The following is a 6,397-nucleotide window of genomic DNA, read 5'->3' as shown; positions in this document are numbered from 1 at the left end:
TATATATATGCACAATGCAAGAGCATCTCATCAACACAGACTATTTTGAACGTTCACTTATAATAGTTGCTGGCTTCTTAGCCATTACAAAATGATGTTAGGGATTTATTGTTTTAACTTTAAACTAATCATAAGTTTCTTTCCGAAAGAGTTGATGGATAGTTTGCTTTATCAATATTTTGTCTTTGTTTTGTTTGAAGAAAAGAACTGTTAAATTTAACGACGGTATGATTTACAAATTTTTAGGGGTTTTGGGTGTTTTTTTTTTTGCTTTTGTGCATCTAGAAAGATTTGGTTTATGGAGATTGTGGATACTGATTTGAGTCAACTCAGTAGATGATGATCTAACTTTCTTATTTAGTAATTATTTTCACATAATGAGCAATTTGGTTATCTCTTTATGAACCTAAATAAAAGTCAAACCGCTTAATTATTATGATCATGTTTTCCACTCTAATAGCATTAGAGATTTCTTATCTATGCAAAAGACGTTACATAATCATATCTTTTTATTTTTCATAATATTTTTTTGGTACAGAGTACTAAAAGAAATAATATTTGTTGTTTCTGTAATAAGATTAACATAGTTTTTGATATATTATTGCTATTATTATGGAAGAAAAGAACTCATAAATCTGAAGAATGAGTTGAACATAGAAAAATCCGATGAATCAATTAATGTTGGTTAATATATATCAATGAAACATTATGATGGTATGGTTTTATAAGAATGAGTTGGACAAATAATTAATGAATGAAGAATTAGTTCTTTTCTTCCAATAAATCAAAGAATGAGTTGGACTAATCTTTGTGCTTGTTATTTTTTATATTTTTGGATGTGTACAAAATATGCTCAAATCGATAATTTTTTTTAAAATCAATTGTAATAATCAATTAATCCGGAGTGGTCAATTTTATTTAAATTTAGATCCTATTAATTTTCAACATTTAATTTACTCAAGCTGACATTTTTCTTTTTCGACTTAGCTTCCCATTTTCCGCATTCGAGAAAAATAAACTTATTTGCACAGCCAAATGAAATTTATTTCTCTTTTTTCACCATTTTTTTTCCAAATTAAATGTATCATATGGAAATAGAAAATCTCTCAGAAAGTGAGGCAAATCCACTATATTTGGTTGCTTTTGTCCCTTTTTTATGCATGTAATTGTTTATGATGTTAGTATTTTTGCCATTTAACTCTCCCAATCACTTAAACCATTGCTGAATTTTATTTATTTATTTATTACTAGATTTTAAATAAAAATACAAGGAATTTTTTATTAAAAAAAAAAAGATAAATGATAAAGACGAGATTTAAACTTACAATAAATTGTCAAAATCTAGTCTGAGTTCTTTGTCATTGAACTGTTGATTGAAACTCTAGCTGCCATTAATATCCTTTAAAATTATGTTATCTGAAAAGAACATCAAGAATTTAATTATTTTTAATTCAAACTCCTTCATATTTCAGGATCTTACTCCCAAGTTCTCTGTCATTGAACTGTTGGTTGAAACTCCAGCTGCCATTAATATCCTCTGAAATTGTGTTGTCTGAAAAGAATGTTAAGAATTTAGTTACTTTGAATTCAAACTAGCCAAAGTATATCACAATTAAAAAGGGTCAACCTAAGTCTTGGGATGGTTATTAATGAGTGGTATATGTGGTGAATCTTATTTTATAAGAAATATATACATGTCAAGGATGAATATAACATTACAAACATACGTTAATAAAAGACATTACCACAACGAAATTCCAAAATGTATCCTTGAGAGTATGACCATTGCGATATCTAAAATGAAAAATGACATTTCAAGATCTGTGAATTATTTACAGAGTTTCGTGATTGGATATTTAACCATAAAATAAGTTACAGCTAAGGGAAAAAGGAAACAGAAGAGGGAAGTGAAATATATAGAATTATGCATTGGACATGAAGATTTGCTTGTCTACCATATAGAATTTATAGCCTCAAGATGTGCTAGCACATTTTAAACAAGTTTGAGCATCAATGGAGCAAAGGGATTTGCTTCTAATAACGCATAATGACACCTACAAAATCATAATCATCCAAAGACTAGGGAGGTACTCAGTACTCCAGCCCATGAAGTGAGCAAAGAGGAAAAAAGAGCCATATTTCAACTTGGATAATGTGTCCATTGTAACCTGTCTCTCACCTTCCAATGACTGTCTCTTATACTTCGGGGAACTCCTTGCCATGTTATCTTCCTTAACCTCCAACCTCGAGGCTATAGCTGTAGCATTTAGCTTCATCATCATATCCCAGTGTCATACCTAGCTGAAATGCCACGAAGTGAAGGCAGAAGTACTGTCCAAAGCAACTGAAAACCTAAACAAAACACCATACTGTTTCTTTCAGCCCATCACAAGTGGGTTATATAAACAATAGATACAGAACAGTCGAACAAACATATGCTATAGATAACCAAGAAGACAATTATCTCCATCTTTTACTAGATTAGATAGAGAAATGCATATAGACGAGCGATCCCATATACACATCCAATTAGCTTTTAAATAATGACAAGTAAAAATGTAATAAGCTGATTTCATAAAACACCGGGCAACCTTAGAAAATGGTAATATGCAATTCAGATCTTGTGGTTAGATGCAGAAAACTTACGTACAATGGAACCCATAAGAATATAATTATGAGAAACAACCTGACCATCTAACAGCATCGGCATAAGCAGAGCAAAGCTCCAAGTTTATGACAATGCCAAATGTACTGAAAGCAGAAGCACAGATGCTGGCAAGGAGAAAGGTGGAGTTTGTTGGAGGTTCTTCAAGTGAAAAGGGGAGGAAAGACAAAATAAAAGGTTAACTTGGCTCGTACAGCCCCCACCATAAACCAACATGAAGTAGTGAGCATGTAATAATAGTCCTAGAGAGTCAAGACATCAGAAGAACATTTAAAGAACTTTACGTCATACACATCTAAAAAATGGCCCATTAACCCAAAAGCACAAAATGGACCAAGCAGATGTTATTGTAAAATCTTTTTCGTAAAATTCAAAGGATGGCATCGCACTAATCCATGAGCACCACAGGAGAATACAGCAATGCTAATTCATTTCCAACATAACCAAGCAAACAATTTCCTAATAGTAATAAAACATAGAACAAGACGAATTGTAGACAAAACAAGCTGACAGCTTTTTCAGTAATATAAAAATAATCAAAGAACGATAAATACCATCAGCATCCAGGTTGCATTCTCAACCTCGTATGGTTTGGATTTAATAAATCTATAATTGAAGGAGCCCCCAATGTGCATGTCAACCTTGTGATCATCTTTTAGATGAGTCACCAGATAAGGAATGTCACCGGCAACTGTGCACTCAGATCCAGCGTACGGACAAGTGTAGGGTCTGAATGTGCATTGTGATTCATGTTTTAGTTTGCAGTACTATGGATATATACCCAAACAACCAAAGTTTTGGTACTTGCAAGGCAGTTCAAGAGAAGATGCAACCTTCTCCAATGCAAGACACCTTATATTGCCTAGCTCATGCCTGCAAGTGGGGCATCGACTGTGAACTCTAGGTTTGCATCCAGAACATAGAGTATGGCCATTTGAGCACTGCATACAACCACAAAAGAAGATAGCATTATAGGAGAAAATCCAGGTCACATCATTTTTATCATCTTGTAACTCAAATGCCAAGTTTGTCTTTTACATGAATGCTGAGTGTGAACACAAATGAGCAAAATCAACATATATAAAAAACAGAAAGTAGCAAGAAAATATTTCACAATTTTTAAATACAATTACGAGTTCCATTATGTGTTATTTCACATAATGCCTTCTAAATATAGATTTTACCCCCTGGATTAAGTAAAATAAAGAAGAGAAAATTCCAAATTTGGAAAAACGGAGACCAGTACATTAGGTTCTCACTAATGCAGTCAATGGAGGGTCAGGCATAAATCTTATGTTGTGATGCACAGGCTTTCTATGACTTAAATCATTGACACGATGCTCAAGGTCTAGAGGTATTTTTGTCACCTTTAATGCAAAAAGACCAAAATATTAGTATAACTGTAATCAACTCATTTCCCCATTATCTAAAAATCTCTTCTCCAAGACACTACCCACCATCATCAATGGCAACAAGAACTTGGAGTTGTTATACTGAAAGGTTGGTGTGTGAATTGTAGATGACAAATTAAGAGGTCATTGTAGTCACATAGTCAGGATCATCCAGAATGATTGGATCCCATTGATTTTCATTCAGGTCAATCCATCCAGACAGATTCAAGAACCAAAAATTGAGGATATTGTGCTACCAATCTCGGCCCCGAATGACCAGATCCAAAGAAACTTTTCATTTAGACTGTGTTTTATATATTTCCTCATCAAGATATTAGTCATCTTGAAATACATGTGCACCCAACTCCTGCAACCATCACCACACAATATTAGACATCCTCAAATATTTAGTACAAATTCTAGTAGTACCTCATTGGTCTCCAAAAAGCTTGGCTGTTCACTAATCTGAAATCTACAATTAACCTGCTCTATGATTGTTATTATCAACTATTCTCATCTGAAACCTACAATTCACCTAACTTGTGTTAGTTTCTATGTGCTACACTAAGCTTATAATCGACATTCAGTACCAAATATGTGCCAAGCACAAGCTCCCATGCTACTTACACAATAGTAAGTTTTCCCATGTACTACCAATCTACCAGACCATATAGATTACACACCAAGAATCAGTTGCAAAAAGTTTAGACATGATTGGTAGGCACAACACGGGTAGCACAGCTCGACTCATGGTACAAGTGCAAGCATTCCATTTCTAAGCCAATATCTTGGACACAAACATATACCAGTCAAGCAATACAACCATCCCCAACTGAGCTATATAAAACATGAAAATCAAGGTTATCTCTAATATGTTAATCATATATGTAAAACTAATCTATGTTTTCTGCTACTGCTTTATGTACCATGGAAACAAATGAGTCAGCTTAGACATTGATCCCAGCACATTCCTGAACAGAGATGACATTTTTTTTTTATCTTATAGATGTACAGATGAATTAATCATCATCAACATTAGGATCAAGTTACTCAGTCTGATGCTCTAGTTAATCTGAGAGTGCGAGAGAGTCTCCGTACAGTATGAATGTGACAAAAGTAATTGATGACCACAATACAGTTCCCACACTTTAGAAGCCGCGACCACAAAATTCAAAAGAATTCTCACTCAAGTGAAGCTTAGCAATGCCAGAAAACTAGGACATTCATGATTCAATTAGAACGATATAAGAGTATACTACACCAAAAGGGTGAAATTTGATTCATACAGAACATATATTCAAAATAGCATGCTCAATCTACTTCATTCAGCTTGACAATACGAACGACTAATTTTTTTTAGAACAATGAAAGAAATTTCTGTTACATCAAATGGCATACATAATGCTAGACTCAAAAATGAGACCCATTGTTTGTGCAATAATGCACTGATCAACCCGAATGTCTCAATGAAGACATAAGAACGACTAATTGAAGTTGTTCGACTACCTTCTTGTCTGTACACAACCTTTTCACCTAGGTCGTTTGGGGGTGTATAACAAAGCCAAGCGGGCAAACAAAGCAAGCTCTTAATTTCACTTTTATCGCTACAGAAAAATAGTCCATCTCACCTCTGTTATTACAGATAAAGAAACGTATGGCATTTTGAATTAAAAAAAAACAAATTATATGTTGAGAATAACGTATGTCCAATTTGATGATTAGCTAGTGATCAGCAAGAAAACGGCAAGCATCAAATTAGAAGACTCCAACAAGAATCAAATGAGGCATCTGGAAAGCGGCAAGCAAGTGATCGAGTAGTACAACCATGGAGACGGTCCACGTCCCCCTAGGTTTCTTGAAAATGAAGCATGAAACGAAACGGATTGGCGTTTCTTTACGCTATAAACATCAAAGAAAGAGAACAGACATCAGATCCAATCAATAAATAAGGGGGAAAAAGAGCATACAGCAGGACATGAGCATGTACCTACGAACTCAACTACTGCGCCGTCGACAATAAGTCCTTTGAACAAAGACTAAGTTTGATAAATGAAGCATCAAAACCCACAAAATCCAAAACGTTTCCTTCGAGAAATTGCAAAAGAAGCTCCAATACCAACAACGAAACATGAGAAATCTTCGGAATCGAACACGAAACCCTAACAGCTCACAACTTTGGCCCCAAAAAAACCTGACTTTTGAACTCATGAGCTTACCTCTTAAAGAAAAAGAAGAAGGACGAAATCAAGAACAGCGACGACGACGACGACGTCGAAGCCAATCTTCCCTTCCCCTACCGATGAACTCAATGCCAGCCGCTAAAGCATTTCCTTCACCCCAC

General features: G+C 34.5%; 1 long non-coding RNA gene across 2 annotated transcripts; it reads right to left on the bottom strand.

The window, feature by feature from the left end:
* Positions 1-1,344: 1,344 nt before the first annotated feature.
* On the bottom strand, positions 1,345-6,397 carry LOC135623163 (uncharacterized). Of its 2 annotated transcripts, XR_010491280.1 has the most exons (4): positions 6,273-6,397; positions 3,220-3,606; positions 2,180-2,352; positions 1,345-1,552 (listed from the first exon to the last, which is right to left on the bottom strand). It is a non-coding gene; the product is annotated as an uncharacterized LOC135623163 (long non-coding RNA). The 2 variants fall into 2 exon arrangements; XR_010491279.1 differs by lacking the exon at positions 1,345-1,552 and having other exon boundaries at positions 1,888-2,352.

Source organism: Musa acuminata, chromosome BXJ2-9 (genome assembly GCF_036884655.1).
Source record: "Musa acuminata AAA Group cultivar baxijiao chromosome BXJ2-9, Cavendish_Baxijiao_AAA, whole genome shotgun sequence".
In the NCBI taxonomy this organism is placed as follows: Eukaryota; Viridiplantae; Streptophyta; class Magnoliopsida; order Zingiberales; family Musaceae; genus Musa; species Musa acuminata.
This window is presented reverse-complemented; position numbering and strand designations above follow the sequence as displayed.